This window comes from Pseudophryne corroboree, chromosome 3 (genome assembly GCF_028390025.1).
Source record: "Pseudophryne corroboree isolate aPseCor3 chromosome 3, aPseCor3.hap2, whole genome shotgun sequence".
NCBI lineage: Eukaryota > Metazoa > Chordata > Amphibia > Anura > Myobatrachidae > Pseudophryne > Pseudophryne corroboree.
The window spans coordinates 125,725,673-125,749,102 of NC_086446.1; positions in this window are offsets into that span (position 1 = coordinate 125,725,673).

Sequence of the window (23,430 nt, forward strand, 5' to 3'; positions counted from 1 at the left end):
ATAAGACATAAGCATTCAATATTTGAGTAAACAAAGAGAAAATAAAGCTATCTATTGGGTTTCACTAAAAAGTCCATTGGAAGACTTGACTATTGTTGTTAAAAGACATAGGCATTCATATTATAGAGCCACAAACCACACTAGTAAAATAAAAAGTTAATAACATGGGATTCGAACCAATGACAGTCTTAATTTGATAGTGCAAAATCAACACCTTACTAACCGTGCTAACCAGACTGTGCATACTAGGCACGCAATTTATAAGATATTTAAGTGAATAAGCTACAGTGTCCAAGGTACTAAACATAATTTATTCTATGGGGTGTCATAAGCAAGTCAGAATACTTTCCTACTAAATTTATAAGACATAAGCATTCAATATTTGAGAAAACAAAGAGAAAATAAAGCTATCTATTGGGTTTCACTAAATAGTCCATTGGAAGACTTGACTATTGTTGTTAAAAGACATAGGCATTCATATTATAGAGCCACAAACCACACTAGTAAAATAAAAACATGATAACATGGGATTCGAACCAATGACAGTCTTAATTTGATAGTGCAAACCCAACACCTTACTAACTGTGCTAACCAGACAGTGCATACCAAAAACGCAATTTATCAGAGATTTAAGTGAATAAGCTACAGTGTCCAAGGTACTTAACATAATATATTCTATGGGGTGTCATAAGCAAGTCATTAGAATACTTTCCTACTAAATTTATAAGACATAAGCATTCAATATTTGAGTAAACAAAGAGAAAATAAAGCTATCTATTGGGTTTCACTAAAAAGTCCATTGGAAGACTTGACTATTGTTGTTAAAAGACATAGGCATTCATATTATAGAGCCACAAACCACACTAGTAAAATAAAAACATGATAACATGGGATTCGAACCAATGACAGTCTTAATTTGATAGTGCAAACCCAACACCTTACTAACTGTGCTAACCAGACAGTGCATACCAGACACACAATTTATCAGAGATTTAAGTGAATAAGCTACAGTGTCCAAGGTACTAAACATAATATATTCTATGGGGTGTCATAAGCAAGTCATTAGAATACTTTCCTACTAAATTTATAAGACATAAGCATTCAATATTTGAGTAAACAAAGAAAAAATAAAGCTATCTATTGGGTTTCACTAAAAAGTCCATTGGAAGATTTGATTATTGTTGTTAAAATACATATGCATTACATTGTATAGAGCCACAAACCACACTAGTAAAATAAAAACATGCTTACTTGGGATTCAAACCAATGACAGTCGTAATTTGATAGTGCAAACCAAACACTTTACCAACTGTGCTAACCAGTCTGTGCATACCAGTCACACAATTTATCAGAAATTTATTTAAATAAGCTACAATGTCCAAGGTACTAAACATAATATATTCTATGGGGTGTCATAAACAAGTCATTAGAATACTTTCCTACTAAAGTTATAAGACATATGCATTCAATATTTGAGTAAACAAAGAGAAAATAAAGCTATCTATTGGGTTTCACTAAAAAAACTATTGGAAGACTCTACTAATGTTGTTAAAAGACATAGGCATTCCTATTATAGAGCCACAAACCACACTAGTAAAATGAAAACATGACAACATGAGACTCGAACCAATGACAGTCTTAATTTAATAGTGCAAACCCAACACTTTACCAACTGTGCTAACCAGTCTGTGCGTACCAGTCCAAGGTACTAAACATACTATATTCCATGGGGTGTCATAAGCAAGTCATTAGAATACTTTCCTACTAAATTTATATGACATATGCATTCAATATTTGAGTAAACAAAGAGAAAATAAAGCTATCTATTGGGTTTTACTAAAAAGTCCATTGGAAGACTTGACTATTGTTGTTAAAAGACATAGGCATTCATATTATAGAGCCAAAAACCACACTAGTAAAATAAAAACAAGATAACATAGGATATGAACCAATGACAGTCTTAATTTGATAGTGCAAACCCAACACCTTACTAACTGTGCTAACCAGACTGTGCATAACAGACACACAATTTATCAGAGATTTAAGTGAATAAGCTACAGTGTCCAAGGTACTAAACATAATATATTCTATGGGGTGTCATAAGCAAGTCAGAATACTTTCCTACTAAATTTATAAGACATAAGCATTCAATATTTGAGTAAACAAAGATAAAATAAAGCTATCTATTGGGTTTCACTAAAAAGTCCATTGGAAGACTTGACTATTGTTGTTAAAAGACATATACATTCATATTATAGAGCCACAAACCACACTAGTAAAATAGAAACATGATAACATGGGATTCGAACCAACGACAGTCTTAATTTGATAGTGCAAACCCAACACCTTACTAACTGTGCTAACCAGACTGTGCATACCAGACACACAATTTATCAGAGATTTAAGTGAATAAGCTACAGTGTCCAAGGTACTAAACATAATATATTCTATGGGGTGTCATAAGCAAGTCATTAGAATACTTTCCTACTAAATTTATAAGACATAAGCATTCAATATTTGAGTAAACAAAGAGAAAATAAAGCTATCTATTGGGTTTCACTAAAAAGTCCATTGGAAGACTTGACTATTGTTGTTAAAAGACATAGGCATTCATATTATAGAGCCACAAACCACACTAGTAAAATAAAAAGATGATAACATGGGATTCGAACCAATAACAGTCTTAATTTGATAGTGCAAAATCAACACCTTACTGACCGTGCTAACCAGACTGTGCATACCAGACACACAATTTATCAGAGATTTAAGTGAATAAGCTACAGTGTCCAAGGTACTAAACATAATTTATTCTATGGGGTGTCATAAGCAAGTCAGAATACTTTCCTAATAAATTTATAAGACATAAGCATTCAATATTTGAGAAAACAAAGAGAAAATAAAGCTATCTATTGGGTTTCACTAAATAGTCCATTGGAAGACTTGACTATTGTTGTTAAAAGACATAGGCATTCATATTATAAAGCCACAAACCACACTAGTAAAATAAAAACATGATAACATGGGATTTGAACCGACAGTCTTAATTTGATAGTGCACACCCAACACCTTACTAACTGTGCTAACCAGACTGTGCATACCAGACAAACAATTTATCAGAGATTTAAGTGAATAAACTACAGTGTCCAAGGTACTAAACATAATATATTCTATGGGGTGTCATAAGCAAGTCATTAGAATACTTTCCTACTAAATTTCTAAGACATAAGCATTCAATATTTGAGTAAACAAAGAGAAAATAAAGCTATCTATTGGGTTTCACTAAAAAGTCCATTGGAAGACTTGACTATTGTTGTTAAAAGACATAGGCATTCATATTGTAGAGCCACAAACCACACTAGTAAAATAAAAACATGATAACATGGAATTCGAACCAATGACAGTCTTAATTTGATAGTGCAAACCCAACACCTTACTAACTGTGCTAACCAATCTGTGCATACTAGACACACAATTTATCAGAGATTTAAGTGAATAAGCTACAGTGTCCAAGGTACTAAACATAATATATTCTATGGGGTGTCATAAGCAAGTCATTAGAATACTTTCCTACTAAATTTATAAGACATAAGCATTCAATATTTGAGTAAACAAAGAGAAAATAAAGCTATCTATTGGGTTTCATTAAAAAGTCCATTGGAAGACTTGACTATTGTTGTTAAAAGACATAGGCATACATATTATAGAGCCACAAACCACACTAGTAAAATAAAAACATGATAACACGGGATTCGAACCAATGACAGTCTTAATTTGATAGCGCAAACCCAACACCTTACTAACTGTGCTAACCAGACAGTGCATACCAGACACACAATTTATCAGAGATTTAAGTGAATAAGCTACAGTGTCCAAGGTACTAAACATAATATATTCTATGGGGTGTCAAAAGCAAGTCAGAATACTTTCCTACTAAATTTATAAGACATAAGCATTCAATATTTGAGTAAACAAAGATAAAATAAAGCTATCTATTGGGTTTCACTAAAAAGTCCATTGGAAGACTTGACTATTGTTGTTAAAAGACATAGGCATTCATATTATAGAGCCACAAACCACACTAGTAAAATAAAAAGTTAATAACATGGGATTCGAACCAATGACAGTCTTAATTTGATAGTGCAAAATCAACACCTTACTAACCGTGCTAACCAGACTGTGCATACTAGGCACGCAATTTATCAGAGATTTAAGTGAATAAGCTACAGTGTCCAAGGTACTAAACATAATTTATTCTATGGGGTGTCATAAGCAAGTCAGAATACTTTCCTACTAAATTTATAAGACATAAGCATTCAATATTTGAGAAAACAAAGAGAAAATAAAGCTATCTATTGGGTTTCACTAAATAGTCCATTGGAAGACTTGACTATTGTTGTTAAAAGACATATACATTCATAATATAGAGCCACAAACCACACTAGTAAAATAGAAACATGATAACATGGGATTCGAACCAACGACAGTCTTAATTTGATAGTGCAAACCCAACACCTTACTAACTGTGCTAACCAGACTGTGCATACCAGACACACAATTTATCAGAGATTTAAGTGAATAAGCTACAGTGTCCAAGGTACTAAACATAATATATTCTATGGGGTGTCATAAGCAAGTCAGAATACTTTCCTACTAAATTTATAAGACATAAGCATTCAATATTTGAGTAAACAAAGAGAAAATAAAGCTATCTATTGGGTTTCACTAAAAAGTCCATTGGAAGACTTGACTATTGTTGTTAAAAGACATAGGCATTCATATTATAGAGCCACAAACCACACTAGTAAAATTAAAAGTTAATAACATGGGATTCGAACCAATGACAGTCTTAATTTGATAGCGCAAACCCAACACCTTACTAACTGTGCTAACCAGACAGTGCATACTAGACATACAATTTATCAGAGATTTAAGTGAATAAGCTACAGTGTCCAAGGTACTAAACATAATATATTCTATGGGGTGTCATAAGCAAGTCATTAGAATACTTTCCTACTAAATTTATAAGACATAAGCATTCAATATTTGAGTAAACAAAGAAAAAATAAAGCTATCTATTGGGTTTCACTAAAAAGTCCATTGGAAGATTTGATTATTGTTGTTATAATACATATGCATTACATTGTATAGAGCCACAAACCACACTAGTAAAATAAAAACATGCTTACTTGGGATTCAAACCAATGACAGTCGTAATTTGATAGTGCAAACCCAACACTTTACCAACTGTGCAAACCAGTCTGTGCATACCAGTCACACAATTTATCAGAAATTTATTTAAATAAGCTACAATGTCCAAGGTACTAAACATAATATATTCTATGGGGTGTCATAAACAAGTCATTAGAATACTTTCCTACTAAAGTTATAAGACATATGCATTCAATATTTGAGTAAACAAAGAGAAAATAAAGCTATCTATTGGGTTTCACTAAAAAAACCATTGGAAGACTCTACTAATGTTGTTAAAAGACATAGGCATTCCTATTATAGAGCCACAAACCACACTAGTAAAATGAAAACATGACAACATGAGACTCGAACCAATGACAGTCCTAATTTAATAGTGCAAACCCAACACCTTACCAACTGTGCTAACCAGTCTGTGCATACCAGTCCAATGTACTAAACATACTTTATACCATGGGGTGTCATAAGCAAGTCATTAGAATACTTTCCTACTAAATTTATATGACATATGCATTCAATATTTGAGTAAACATAGAGAAAATAAAGCTATCTATTGGGTTTCACTAAATAGTCCATTGGAAGACTTGACTATTGTTGTTAAAAGACATAGGCATTCATATTATAGAGCCAAAAACCACACTAGTAAAATAAAAACAAGATAACATGGGATTTGAACCAATGACAGTCTTAATTTGATAGTGCAAACCCAACACCTTACTAACTGTGCTAACCAGACTGTGCATAACAGACGCACAATTTATCAGAGATTTAAGTGAATAAGCTACAGTGTCCAAGGTACTAAACATAATATATTCTATGGGGTGTCATAAGCAAGTCAGAATACTTTCCTACTAAATTTATAAGACATAAGCATTCAATATTTGAGTAAACAAAGAGAAAATAAAGCTATCTATTGGGTTTAACTAAAAAGTCCATTGGAAGACTTGACTATTGTTGTTAAAAGACATAGGCATTCATATTATAAAGCCACAAACCACACTAGTAAAATAAAAACATGATAACATAGGATTCGAACCAACGACAGTCTTAATTTGATAGTGCAAACACAACACCTTACTAACTGTGCTAACCAGACTGTGCATACCAGACACACAACTTATCAAAGATTTAAGTGAATAAGCTACAGTGTCCAAGGTACTAAACATAATATATTCTATGGGGTGTCATAAGCAAGTCAGAATACTTTCCTACTAAATTTATAAGACATAAGCATTCAATATTTGAGTAAACAAAGAGAAAATAAAGCTATCTATTGGGTTTCACTAAAAAGTCCATTGGAAGACTTGACTATTGTTGTTAAAAGACATAGGCATTCATATTATAGAGCCACAAACCACACTAGTAAAATTGAAACTTGATAACATGGGATTCGAACCAACAACAGTCTTAATTTGATAGTGCAAACCCAACACCTTACTAGCTGTGCTAATCAGACTGTGCATACCAGACATGCAATTTATCAGAGATTTAAGTGGATAAGCTACAGTGTCCAAGGTACTAAACATGATATATTCTATGGGGTGTCATAAGCAAGTCATTAGAATACTTTCCTACTAAATTTATAAGACATAAGCATTCAATATTTGAGTAAACAAAGAAAAAATAAAGCTATCTATTGGGTTTCACTAAATAGTTCATTGGAAGACTTGACTATTGTTGTTAAAAGACATAGGCATTCATATTGTAGAGCCACAAACCACACTAGTAAAATAAAAACATGATAACATGGAATTCGAACCAATGACAGTCTTAATTTGATAGTGCAAACCCAACACCTTACTAACTGTGCTAACCAGTCTGTGCATACTAGACACACAATTTATCAGAGATTTAAGTGAATAAGCTACAGTGTCCAAGGTACTAAACATAATATATTCTATGGGGTGTCATAAGCAAGTCATTAGAATACTTTCCTACTAAATTTATAAGACATAAGCATTCAATATTTGAGTAAACAAAGAGAAAATAAAGCTATCTATTGGGTTTCACTAAAAAGTCCATTGGAAGACTTGACTATTGTTGTTAAAAGACATAGGCATTCATATTATAGAGCCACAAACCACACTAGTAAAATAAAAACATGATAACATGGGATTCGAACCAATGACAGTCTTAATTTGATAGTGCAAACCCAACACCTTAATAACTGTGCTAACCAGACAGTGCATACCAGCCACACAATTTATCAGAGATTTAAGTGAATAAGCTACAGTGTCCAAGGTACTAAACATAATATATTCTATGGGGTGTCATAAGCAAGTCATTAGAATACTTTCCTACTAAATTTATAAGACATAAGCATTCAATATTTGAGTAAACAAAGAAAAAATAAAGCTATCTATTGGGTTTCACTAAAAAGTCCATTGGAAGACTTGACTATTGTTGTTAAAAGACATAGGCATTCATATTATAGAGCCACAAACCACACTAGTAAAATAAAAAGTTAATAACATGGAATTCGAACCAATGACAGTCTTAATTTGATAGTGCAAACCCAACACCTTATTAACTGTGCTAACCAGACTGTGCACACCAGTCACACAATTTATCAGAGATTTAAGTAAATAAGCTACAATGTCCAAGGTACTAAACATGATATAAAGCTATCTATTGGGTTTCACTAAAAAGTCCATTGGAAGATTTGATTATTGTTGTTAAAATACATATGCATTACATTGTATAGAGCAAAAACCACACTAGTAAAATAAAATCATGCTTATATGGGATTCAAACCAACGACAGTCGTAATTTTATAGTGCAAACCCAACACTTTACCAACTGTGCTAACCAGTCTGTGCATACCAGACACACAATTTATCAGAGATTTAAGTGAATAAGCTACAGTGTCCAAGGTACTAAACATAATATATTCTATGGGGTGTCATAAGCAAGTCAGAATACTTTCCTACTAAATTTATAAGACATAAGCATTCAATATTTGAGTAAACAAAGAGAAAATAAAGCTATCTATTGGGTTTCACTAAATAGTCCATTGGAAGACTTGACTATTGTTGTTAAAAGACATAGGCATTCATATTATAAAGCCACACTAGTAAAATAGAAACATGATAACATGGGATTCGAACCAACGACAGTCTTAATTTGATAGTGCACACCCAACACCTTACTAACTGGGCTAACCAGACTGTACATACCAGACACACAATTTATCAGAGATTTAAGTGAATAAACTACAGTGTAAAAAGGTACTAAATATAATATATTCTATGGGGTGTCATAAGCAAGTCATTAGAATACTTTCCTACTAAATTTCTAAGACATAAGCATTCAATATTTGAGTAAACAAAGAGAAAATAAAGCTATCTATTGGGTTTCACTAAAAAGTCCATTGGAAGACTTGACTATTGTTGTTAAAAGACATAGGCATTCATATTATAGAGCCACAAACCACACTAGTAAAATAAAAAGATGATAACATGGGATTCGAACCAATAACAGTCTTAATTTGATAGTGCAAAATTAACACCTTACTAACCGTGCTAACCAGACTGTGCATACTAGACACACAATTTATTAGAGATTTAAGTGAATAAGCTACAGTGTCCAAGGTACTAAACATAATATATTCTATGGGGTGTCATAAGCAAGTCATTAGAATACTTTCCTACTAAATTTATAAGACATAAGCATTCAATATTTGAGTAAACAAAGAGAAAATAAAGCTATCTATTGGGTTTCACTAAATAGTTCATTGGAAGACTTGACTATTGTTGTTAAAAGACATAGGCATTCATATTGTAGAGCCACAAACCACACTAGTAAAATAAAAACATGATAACATGGAATTCGAACCAATGACAGTCTTAATTTGATAGTGCAAACCCAACACCTTACTAACTGTGCTAACCAGACAGTGCATACCAAAAACGCAATTTATCAGAGATTTAAGTGAATAAGCTACAGTGTCCAAGGTACTTAACATAATATATTCTATGGGGTGTCATAAGCAAGTCATTAGAATACTTTCCTACTAAATTTATAAGACATAAGCATTCAATATTTGAGTAAACAAAGAGAAAATAAAGCTATCTATTGGGTTTCACTAAAAAGTCCATTGGAAGACTTGACTATTGTTGTTAAAAGACATAGGCATTCATATTATAGAGCCACAAACCACACTAGTAAAATAAAAACATGATAACATGAGATTCGAACCAATGACAGTCTTAATTTGATAGTGCAAACCCAACACCTTACTAACTGTGCTAACCAGACAGTGCATACCAGATACACAATTTATCAGAGATTTAAGTGAATAAGCTACAGTGTCCAAGGTACTAAACATAATATATTCTATGGGGTGTCATAAGCAAGTCATTAGAATACTTTCCTACTAAATTTATAAGACATAAGCATTCAATATTTGAGTAAACAAAGAAAAAATAAAGCTATCTATTGGGTTTCACTAAAAAGTCCATTGGAAGATTTGATTATTGTTGTTAAAATACATATGCATTACATTGTATAGAGCCACAAACCACACTAGTAAAATAAAAACATGCTTACTTGGGATTCAAACCAATGACAGTCGTAATTTGATAGTGCAAACCAAACACTTTACCAACTGTGCTAACCAGTCTGTGCATACCAGTCACACAATTTATCAGAAATTTATTTAAATAAGCTACAATGTCCAAGGTACTAAACATAATATATTCTATGGGGTGTCATAAACAAGTCATTAGAATACTTTCCTACTAAAGTTATAAGACATATGCATTCAATATTTGAGTAAACAAAGAGAAAATAAAGCTATCTATTGGGTTTCACTAAAAAAACTATTGGAAGACTCTACTAATGTTGTTAAAAGACATAGGCATTCCTATTATAGAGCCACAAACCACACTAGTAAAATGAAAACATGACACTCGAACCAATGACAGTCTTAATTTAATAGTGCAAACCCAACACCTTACCAACTGTGCTAACCAGTCTGTGCGTACCAGTCCAAGGTACTAAACATACTATATTCCATGGGGTGTCATAAGCAAGTCATTAGAATACTTTCCTACTAAATTTATATGACATATGCATTCAATATTTGAGTAAACAAAGAGAAAATAAAGCTATCTATTGGGTTTTACTAAAAAGTCCATTGGAAGACTTGACTATTGTTGTTAAAAGACATAGGCATTCATATTATAGAGCCAAAAACCACACTAGTAAAATAAAAACAAGATAACATAGGATATGAACCAATGACAGTCTTAATTTGATAGTGCAAACCCAACACCTTACTAACTGTGCTAACCAGACTGTGCATAACAGACACACAATTTATCAGAGATTTAAGTGAATAAGCTACAGTGTCCAAGGTACTAAACATAATATATTCTATGGGGTGTCATAAGCAAGTCATTAGAATACTTTCCTACTAAATTTATAAGACATAAGCATTCAATATTTGAGTAAACAAAGAGAAAATAAAGCTATCTATTGGGTTTCACTAAAAAGTCCATTGGAAGACTTGACTATTGTTGTTAAAAGACATAGGCATTCATATTATAGAGCCACAAACCACACTAGTAAAATAAAAAGATGATAACATGGGATTCGAACCAATAACAGTCTTAATTTGATAGTGCAAAATCAACACCTTACTGACCGTGCTAACCAGACTGTGCATACCAGACACACAATTTATCAGAGATTTAAGTGAATAAGCTACAGTGTCCAAGGTACTAAACATAATTTATTCTATGGGGTGTCATAAGCAAGTCAGAATACTTTCCTACTAAATTTATAAGACATAAGCATTCAATATTTGAGAAAACAAAGAGAAAATAAAGCTATCTATTGGGTTTCACTAAATAGTCCATTGGAAGACTTGACTATTGTTGTTAAAAGACATAGGCATTCATATTATAGAGCCACAAACCACACTAGTAAAATAAAAAGTTAATAACATGGGATTCGAACCAATGACAGTCTTAATTTGATAGTGCAAAATCAACACCTTACTAACCGTGCTAACCAGACTGTGCATACTAGGCATGCAATTTATCAGAGATTTAAGTGAATAAGCTACAGTGTCCAAGGTACTAAACATAATATATTCTATGGGGTGTCATAAGCAAGTCATTAGAATACTTTCCTACTAAATTTATAAGACATAAGCCTTCAATATTTGAGTAAACAAAGAGAAAATAAAGCTATCTATTGGGTTTCACTAAAAAGTCCATTGGAAGACTTGACTATTGTTGTTAAAAGACATAGGCATTCATATTATAGAGCCAGAAACCACACTAGTAAAATAAAAACATGTTAACATGGGATTCGAACCAATGACAGTCTTAATTTGATAGTGCAAACCCAACACCTTACTAACTGTGCTAACCAGACAGTGCATACCAGACACACAATTTATCAGAGATTTAAGTGAATAAACTACAGTGTCCAAGGTACTAAACATAATATATTCTATTGGGTGTCATAAGCAAGTCATTAGAATACTTTCCTACTAAATTTCTAAGACATAAGCATTCAATATTTGAGTAAACAAAGAGAAAATAAAGCTATCTATTGGGTTTCACTAAAAAGTCCATTGGAAGACTTGACTATTGTTGTTAAAAGACATAGGCATTCATATTATAGAGCCACAAACCACACTAGTAAAATAAAAACATGATAACATGGGATTCGAACCAATAACAGTCTTAATTTGATAGTGCAAAATCAACACCTTACTGACCGTGCTAACCAGACTGTGCATACCATACACACAATTTATCAGAGATTTAAGTGAATAAGCTACAGTGTCCAAGGTACTAAACATAATATATTCTATGGGGTGTCATAAGCAAGTCATTAGAATACTTTCCTACTAAATTTATAAGACATAAGCATTCAATATTTGAGTAAACAAAGAGAAAATAAAGCTATCTATTGGGTTTCACTAAATAGTTCATTGGAAGACTTGACTATTGTTGTTAAAAGACATAGGCATTCATATTGTAGAGCCATAAACCACACTAGTAAAATAAAAACATGATAACATGGAATTCGAACCAATGACAGTCTTAATTTGATAGTGCAAACCCAACACCTTACTAACTGTGCTAACCAGTCTGTGCATACTAGACACACAATTTATCAGAGATTTAAGTGAATAAGCTACAGTGTCCAAGGTACTAAACATAATATATTCTATGGGGTGTCATAAGCAAGTCATTAGAATACTTTCCTACTAAATTTATAAGACATAAGCATTCAATATTTGAGTAAACAAAGAGAAAATAAAGCTATCTATTGGGTTTCACTAAAAAGTCCATTGGAAGACTTGACTATTGTTGTTAAAAGACATAGGCATACATATTATAGAGCCACAAACCACACTAGTAAAATAAAAACATGATAACATGGGATTCGAACCAATGACAGTCTTAATTTGATAGCGCAAACCCAACACCTTACTAACTGTGCTAACCAGACAGTGCATACCAGACACACAATTTATCAGAGATTTAAGTGAATAAGCTACAGTGTCCAAGGTACTAAACATAATATATTCTATGGGGTGTCATAAACAAGTCATTAGAATACTTTCCTACTAAAGTTATAAGACATATGCATTCAATATTTGAGTAAACAAAGAGAAAATAAAGCTATCTATTGGGTTTCACTAAAAAAACCATTGGAAGACTCTACTAATGTTGTTAAAAGACATAGGCATTCCTATTATAGAGCCACAAACCACACTAGTAAAATGAAAACATGACAACATGAGACTCGAACCAATGACAGTCTTAATTTAATAGTGCAAACCCAACACCTTACCAACTGTGCTAACCAGTCTGTGCGTACCAACCCAAGGTACTAAGCATAATATATTCCATGGGGTGTCATAAGCAAGTCATTAGAATACTTTCCTACTAAATTTATATGACATATGCATTCAATATTTGAGTAAACAAAGAGAAAATAAAGCTATCTATTGGGTTTTACTAAAAAGTCCATTGGAAGACTTGACTATTGTTGTTAAAAGACATAGGCATTCATATTATAGAGCCAAAAACCACACTAGTAAAATAAAAACAAGATAACATAGGATATGAACCAATGACAGTCTTAATTTGACAGTGCAAACCCAACACCTTACTAACTGTGCTAACCAGACTGTGCATAACAGACACACAATTTATCAGAGATTTAAGTGAATAAGCTACAGTGTCCAAGGTACTAAACATAATATATTCTATGGGGTGTCATAAGCAAGTCAGAATACTTTCCTACTAAATTTATAAGACATAAGCATTCAATATTTGAGTAAACAAAGATAAAATAAAGCTATCTATTGGGTTTCACTAAAAAGTCCATTGGAAGACTTGACTATTGTTGTTAAAAGACATATACATTCATATTATAGAGCCACAAACCACACTAGTAAAATAGAAACATGATAACATGGGATTCGAACCAACGACAGTCTTAATTTGATAGGGCAAACCCAACACCTTACTATCTGTGCTAACCAGACTGTGAATACCAGACACACAATTTATCAGAGATTTAAGTGAATAAGCTACAGTGTCCAAGGTACTAAACATAATATATTCTATGGGGTGTCATAAGCAAGTCATTAGAATACTTTCCTACTAAATTTATAAGACATAAGCATTCAATATTTGAGTAAACAAAGAGAAAATAAAGCTATCTATTGGGTTTCACTAAAAAGTCCATTGGAAGACTTGACTATTGTTGTTAAAAGACATAGGCATTCATATTATAGAGCCACAAACCACACTAGTAAAATAAAAAGTTAATAACATGGGATTCGAACCAATGACAGTCTTAATTTGATAGTGCAAAATCAACACCTTACTAACCGTGCTAACCAGACTGTACATACTAGGCATGCAATTTATAAGATATTTAAGTGAATAAGCTACAGTGTCCAAGGTACTAAACATAATTTATTCTATGGGGTGTCATAAGCAAGTCAGAATACTTTCCTACTAAATTTATAAGACATAAGCATTCAATATTTGAGAAAACAAAGAGAAAATAAAGCTATCTATTGGGTTTCACTAAATAGTCCATTGGAAGACTTGACTATTGTTGTTAAAAGACATAGGCATTCATATTATAGAGCCACAAACCACACTAGTAAAATAAAAACATGATAACATGGGATTCGAACCAATGACAGTCTTAATTTGATAGTGCAAACCCAACACCTTACTAACTGTGCTAACCAGACAGTGCATACCAAAAACGCAATTTATCAGAGATTTAAGTGAATAAGCTACAGTGTCCAAGGTACTTAACATAATATATTCTATGGGGTGTCATAAGCAAGTCATTAGAATACTTTCCTACTAAATTTATAAGACATAAGCATTCAATATTTGAGTAAACAAAGAGAAAATAAAGCTATCTATTGGGTTTCACTAAAAAGTCCATTGGAAGACTTGACTATTGTTGTTAAAAGACATAGGCATTCATATTATAGAGCCACAAACCACACTAGTAAAATAAAAACATGATAACATGGGATTCGAACCAATGACAGTCTTAATTTGATAGTGCAAACCCAACACCTTACTAACTGTGCTAACCAGACAGTGCATACCAGACACACAATTTATCAGAGATTTAAGTGAATAAGCTACAGTGTCCAAGGTACTAAACATAATATATTCTATGGGGTGTCATAAGCAAGTCATTAGAATACTTTCCTACTAAATTTATAAGACATAAGCATTCAATATTTGAGTAAACAAAGAAAAAATAAAGCTATCTATTGGGTTTCACTAAAAAGTCCATTGGAAGATTTGATTATTGTTGTTAAAATACATATGCATTACATTGTATAGAGCCACAAACCACACTAGTAAAATAAAAACATGCTTACTTGGGATTCAAACCAATGACAGTCGTAATTTGATAGTGCAAACCAAACACTTTACCAACTGTGCTAACCAGTCTGTGCATACCAGTCACACAATTTATCAGAAATTTATTTAAATAAGCTACAATGTCCAAGGTACTAAACATAATATATTCTATGGGGTGTCATAAACAAGTCATTAGAATACTTTCCTACTAAAGTTATAAGACATATGCATTCAATATTTGAGTAAACAAAGAGAAAATAAAGCTATCTATTGGGTTTCACTAAAAAAACTATTGGAAGACTCTACTAATGTTGTTAAAAGACATAGGCATTCCTATTATAGAGCCACAAACCACACTAGTAAAATGAAAACATGACAACATGAGACTCGAACCAATGACAGTCTTAATTTAATAGTGCAAACCCAACACCTTACCAACTGTGCTAACCAGTCTGTGCGTACCAGTCCAAGGTACTAAACATACTATATTCCATGGGGTGTCATAAGCAAGTCATTAGAATACTTTCCTACTAAATTTATATGACATATGCATTCAATATTTGAGTAAACAAAGAGAAAATAAAGCTATCTATTGGGTTTTACTAAAAAGTCCATTGGAAGACTTGACTATTGTTGTTAAAAGACATAGGCATTCATATTATAGAGCCAAAAACCACACTAGTAAAATAAAAACAAGATAACATAGGATTTGAACCAATGACAGTCTTAATTTGATAGTGCAAACCCAACACCTTACTAACTGTGCTAACCAGACTGTGCATAACAGACACACAATTTATCAGAGATTTAAGTGAATAAGCTACAGTGTCCAAGGTACTAAACATAATATATTCTATGGGGTGTCATAAGCAAGTCAGAATACTTTCCTACTAAATTTATAAGACATAAGCATTCAATATTTGAGTAAACAAAGATAAAATAAAGCTATCTATTGGGTTTCACTAAAAAGTCCATTGGAAGACTTGACTATTGTTGTTAAAAGACATATACATTCATATTATAGAGCCACAAACCACACTAGTAAAATAGAAACATGATAACATGGGATTCGAACCAACGACAGTATTAATTTGATAGTGCAAACCCAACACCTTACTAACTGTGCTAACCAATCTGTGCATACTAGACACACAATTTATCAGAGATTTAAGTGAATAAGCTACAGTGTCCAAGGTACTAAACATAATATATTCTATGGGGTGTCATAAGCAAGTCATTAGAATACTTTCCTACTAAATTTATAAGACATAAGCATTCAATATTTGAGTAAACAAAGAGAAAATAAAGCTATCTATTGGGTTTCATTAAAAAGTCCATTGGAAGACTTGACTATTGTTGTTAAAAGACATAGGCATACATATTATAGAGCCACAAACCACACTAGTAAAATAAAAACATGATAACACGGGATTCGAACCAATGACAGTCTTAATTTGATAGCGCAAACCCAACACCTTACTAACTGTGCTAACCAGACAGTGCATACCAGACACACAATTTATCAGAGATTTAAGTGAATAAGCTACAGTGTCCAAGGTACTAAACATAATATATTCTATGGGGTGTCAAAAGCAAGTCAGAATACTTTCCTACTAAATTTATAAGACATAAGCATTCAATATTTGAGTAAACAAAGATAAAATAAAGCTATCTATTGGGTTTCACTAAAAAGTCCATTGGAAGACTTGACTATTGTTGTTAAAAGACATAGGCATTCATATTATAGAGCCACAAACCACACTAGTAAAATAAAAAGTTAATAACATGGGATTCGAACCAATGACAGTCTTAATTTGATAGTGCAAAATCAACACCTTACTAACCGTGCTAACCAGACTGTGCATACTAGGCACGCAATTTATCAGAGATTTAAATGAATAAGCTACAGTGTCCAAGGTACTAAACATAATTTATTCTATGGGGTGTCATAAGCAAGTCAGAATACTTTCCTACTAAATTTATAAGACATAAGCATTCAATATTTGAGAAAACAAAGAGAAAATAAAGCTATCTATTGGGTTTCACTAAATAGTCCATTGGAAGACTTGACTATTGTTGTTAAAAGACATAGGCATTCATATTATAAAGCCACAAACCACACTAGTAAAATAGAAACATGATAACATGGGATTCGAACCAACGACAGTCTTAATTTGATAGTGCACACCCAACACCTTACTAACTGTGCTAACCAGACTGTGCATACCAGACACACAATTTATCAGAGATTTAAGTGAATAAACTACAGTGTCCAAGGTACTAAACATAATATATTCTATGGGGTGTCATAAGCAAGTCATTAGAATACTTTCCTACTAAATTTCTAAGACATAAGCATTCAATATTTGAGTAAACAAAGAGAAAATAAAGCTATCTATTGGGTTTCACTAAAAAGTCCATTGGAAGACTTGACTATTGTTGTTAAAAGACATAGGCATTCATATTATAGAGCCACAAACCACACTAGTAAAATAAAAACATGATAACATGGGATTCGAACCAATAACAGTCTTAATTTGATAGTGCAACATCAACACCTTACTGACCGTGCTAACCAGACTGTGCATACCAGACACACAATTTATCAGAGATTTAAGTGAATAAGCTACAGTGTCCAAGGTACTAAACATAATATATTCTATGGGGTGTCATAAGCAAGTCATTAGAATACTTTCCTACTAAATTTATAAGACATAAGCATTCAATATTTGAGTAAACAAAGAGAAAATAAAGCTATCTATTGGGTTTCACTAAATAGTTCATTGGAAGACTTGACTATTGTTGTTAAAAGACATAGGCATTCATATTGTAGAGCCATAAACCACACTAGTAAAATAAAAACATGATAACATGGAATTCGAACCAATGACAGTCTTAATTTGATAGTGCAAACCCAACACCTTACTAACTGTGCTAACCAGTCTGTGCATACTAGACACACAATTTATCAGAGATTTAAGTGAATAAGCTACAGTGTCCAAGGTACTAAACATAATATATTCTATGGGGTGTCATAAGCAAGTCATTAGAATACTTTCCTACTAAATTTATAAGACATAAGCATTCAATATTTGAGTAAACAAAGAGAAAATAAAGCTATCTATTGGGTTTCACTAAAAAGTCCATTGGAAGACTTGACTATTGTTGTTAAAAGACATAGGCATACATATTATAGAGCCACAAACCACACTAGTAAAATAAAAACATGATAACATGGGATTCGAACCAATGACAGTCTTAATTTGATAGCGCAAACCCAACACCTTACTAACTGTGCTAACCAGACAGTGCATACCAGACACACAATTTATCAGAGATATAAGTGAATAAGCTACAGTGTCCAAGGTACTAAACATAATATATTCTATGGGGTGTCATAAGCAAGTCATTAGAATACTTTCCTACTAAATTTATAAGACATAAGCATTCAATATTTGAGTAAACAAAGAAAAAATAAAGCTATCTATTGGGTTTCACTAAAAAGTCCATTGGAAGATTTGATTATTGTTGTTAAAATACATATGCATTACATTGTATAGAGCCACAAACCACACTAGTAAAATAAAAACATGCTTACTTGGGATTCAAACCAATGACAGTCGTAATTTGATAGTGCAAACCCAACACTTTACCAACTGTGCTAACCAGTCTGTGCATACCAGTCACACAATTTATCAGAAATTTATTTAAATAAGCTACAATGTCCAAGGTACTAAACATAATATATTCTATGGGGTGTCATAAACAAGTCATTAGAATACTTTCCTACTAAAGTTATAAGACATATGCATTCAATATTTGAGTAAACAAAGAGAAAATAAAGCTATCTATTGGGTTTCACTAAAAAAACCATTGGAAGACTCTACTAATGTTGTTAAAAGACATAGGCATTCCTATTATAGAGCCACAAACCACACTAGTAAAATGAAAACATGACAACATGAGACTCGAACCAATGACAGTCTTAATTTAATAGTGCAAACCCAACACCTTACCAACTGTGCTAACCAGTCTGTGCGTACCAATCCAAGGTACTAAACATAATATATTTCATGGGGTGTCATAAGCAAGTCATTAGAATACTTTCCTACTAAATTTATATGACATATGCATTCAATATTTGAGTAAACAAAGAGAAAATAAAGCTATCTATTGGGTTTTACTAAAAAGTCCATTGGAAGACTTGACTATTGTTGTTAAAAGACATAGGCATTCATATTATAGAGCCAAAAACCACACTAGTAAAATAAAAACAAGATAACATAGGATATGAACCAATGACAGTCTTAATTTGATAGTGCAAACCCAACACCTTACTAACTGTGCTAACCAGACTGTGCATAACAGACACACAATTTATCAGAGATTTAAGTGAATAAGCTACAGTGTCCAAGGTACTAAACATAATATATTCTATGGGGTGTCATAAGCAAGTCAGAATACTTTCCTACTAAATTTATAAGACATAAGCATTCAATATTTGAGTAAACAAAGATAAAATAAAGCTATCTTTTGGGTTTCACTAAAAAGTCCATTGGAAGACTTGACTATTGTTGTTAAAAGACATATACATTCATATTATAGAGCCACAAACCACACTAGTAAAATAGAAACATGATAACATGGGATTCGAACCAACGACAGTCTTAATTTGATAGTGCAAACCCAACACCTTACTAACTGTGCTAACCAGACTGTGCATACCAGACACACAATTTATCAGAGATTTAAGTGAATAAGCTACAGTGTCCAAGGTACTAAACATAATATATTCTATGGGGTGTCATAAGCAAGTCATTAGAATACTTTCCTACTAAATTTATAAGACATAAGCATTCAATATTTGAGTAAACAAAGAGAAAATAAAGCTATCTATTGGGTTTCACTAAAAAGTCCATTGGAAGACTTGACTATTGTTGTTAAAAGACATAGGCATTCATATTATAGAGCCACAAACCACACTAGTAAAATTAAAAGTTAATAACATGGGATTCGAACCAATGACAGTCTTAATTTGATAGTGCAAAATCAACACCTTACTAACCGTGCTAACCAGACTGTGCATACTAGGCACGCAATTTATAAGAGATTTAAGTGAATAAGCTACAGTGTCCAAGGTACTAAACATAATTTATTCTATGGGATGTCATAAGCAAGTCAGAATACTTTCCTACTAAATTTATAAGACATAAGCATTCAATATTTGAGAAAACAAAGAGAAAATAAAGCTATCTATTGGGTTTCACTAAATAGTCCATTGGAAGACTTGACTATTGTTGTTAAAAGACATAGGCATTCATATTATAAAGCCACAAACCACACTAGTAAAATAGAAACATGATAACATGGGATTCGAACCAACGACAGTCTTAATTTGATAGTGCACACCCAACAACTTACTAACTGTGCTAACCAGACTGTGCATACCAGACAAACAATTTATCAGAGATTTAAGTGAATAAACTACAGTGTCCAAGGTACTAAACATAATATATTCTATGGGGTGTCATAAGCAAGTCATTAGAATACTTTCCTACTAAATTTCTAAGACATAAGCATTCAATATTTGAGTAAACAAAGAGAAAATAAAGCTATCTATTGGGTTTCACTAAAAAGTCCATTGGAAGACTTGACTATTGTTGTTAAAAGACATAGGCATTCATATTATAGAGCCACAAACCACACTAGTAAAATAAAAAGATGATAACATGGGATTCGAACCAATAACAGTCTTAATTTGATAGTGCAAAATCAACACCTTACTGTCCGTGCTAACCAGACTGTGCATACCAGACACACAATTTATCAGAGATTTAAGTGAATAAGCTACAGTGTCCAAGGTACTAAACATAATATATTCTATGGGGTGTCATAAGCAAGTCATTAGAATACTTTCCTACTAAATTTATAAGACATAAGCATTCAATATTTGAGTAAACAAAGAAAAAATAAAGCTATCTATTGGGTTTCACTAAAAAGTCCATTGGAAGATTTGATTATTGTTGTTAAAATACATATGCATTACATTGTATAGAGCCACAAACCACACTAGTAAAATAAAAACATGATAACACGGGATTCGAACCAATGACAGTCTTAATTTGATAGCGCAAACCCAACACCTTACTAACTGTGCTAACCAGACAGTGCATACCAGACAAACAATTTATCAGAGATTTAAGTGAATAAGCTACAGTGTCCAAGGTACTAAACATAATATATTCTATTGGGTGTCATAAGCAAGTCATTAGAATACTTTCCTACTAAATTTATAAGACATAAGCATTCAATATTTGAGTAAACAAAGAAAAAATAAAGCTATCTATTGGGTTTCACTAAAAAGTCCATTGGAAGATTTGATTATTGTTGTTAAAATACATATGCATTACATTGTATAGAGCCACAAACCACACTAGTAAAATAAAAACATGCTTACTTGGGATTCAAACCAATGACAGTCGTAATTTGATAGTGCAAACCCAACACTTTACCAACTGTGCTAACCAGTCTGTGCATACCAGTCACACAATTTATCAGAAATTTATTTAAATAAGCTACAATGTCCAAGGTACTAAACATAATATATTCTATGGGGTGTCATAAGCAAGTCAGAATACTTTCCTACTAAATTTATAAGACATAAGCATTCAATATTTGAGTAAACAAAGATAAAATAAAGCTATCTATTGGGTTTCACTAAAAAGTCCATTGGAAGACTTGACTATTGTTGTTAAAAGACATATACATTCATATTATAGAGCCACAAACCACACTAGTAAAATAGAAACATGATAACATGGGATTCGAACCAACGACAGTCTTAATTTGATAGTGCAAACCCAACACCTTACTAACTGTGCTAACCAGACTGTGCATACCAGACACACAATTTATCAGAGATTTAAGTGAATAAGCTACAGTGTCCAAGGTACTAAACATAATATATTCTATGGGGTGTCATAAGCAAGTCATTAGAATACTTTCCTACTAAATTTATAAGACATAAGCATTCAATATTTGAGTAAACAAAGAGAAAATAAAGCTATCTATTGGGTTTCACTAAAAAGTCCATTGGAAGACTTGACTATTGTTGTTAAAAGACATAGGCATTCATATTATAGAGCCACAAACCACACTAGTAAAATTAAAAGTTAATAACATGGGATTCGAACCATTGACAGTCTTAATTTGATAGTGCAAACCCAACACCTTACTAACTGTGCTAACCAGACTGTGCATACCAGACACACAATTTATCAGAGATTTAAGTGAATAAGCTACAGTGTCCAAGGTACTAAACATAATATATTCTATGGGGTGTCATAAGCAAGTCATTAGAATACTTTCCTACTAAATTTATAAGACATAAGCATTCAATATTTGAGTAAACAAAGAAAAAATAAAGCTATCTATTGGGTTTCACTAAAAAGTCCATTGGAAGATTTGATTATTATTGTTGTTATAATACATATGCATTACATTGTATAGAGCCACAAACCACACTAGTAAAATAAAAACATGCTTACTTGGGATTCAAACCAATGACAGTCGTAATTTGATAGTGCAAACACAACACTTTACCAACTGTGCAAACCAGTCTGTGCATACCAGTCACACAATTTATCAGAAATTTATTTAAATAAGCTACAATGTCCAAGGTACTAAACATAATATATTCTATGGGGTGTCATAAACAAGTCATTAGAATACTTTCCTACTAAAGTTATAAGACATATGCATTCAATATTTGAGTAAACAAAGAGAAAATAAAGCTATCTATTGGGTTTCACTAAAAAAACCATTGGAAGACTCTACTAATGTTGTTAAAAGACATAGGCATTCCTATTATAGAGCCACAAACCACACTAGTAAAATGAAAACATGACAACATGAGACTCGAACCAATGACAGTCCTAATTTAATAGTGCAAACCCAACACCTTACCAACTGTGCTAACCAGTCTGTGCGTACCAGTCCAAGGTACTAAACATACTATATTCCATGGGGTGTCATAAGCAAGTCATTAGAATACTTTCCTACTAAATTTATATGACATATGCATTCAATATTTGAGTAAACAAAGAGAAAATAAAGCTATCTATTGGGTTTTACTAAAAAGTCCATTGGAAGACTTGACTATTGTTGTTAAAAGACATAGGCATTCATATTATAGAGCCAAAAACCACACTAGTAAAATAAAAACAAGATAACATAGGATATGAACCAATGACAGTCTTAATTTGATAGTGCAAACCCAACACCTTACTAACTGTGCTAACCAGACTATGCATAACAGACACACAATTTATCAGAGATTTAAGTG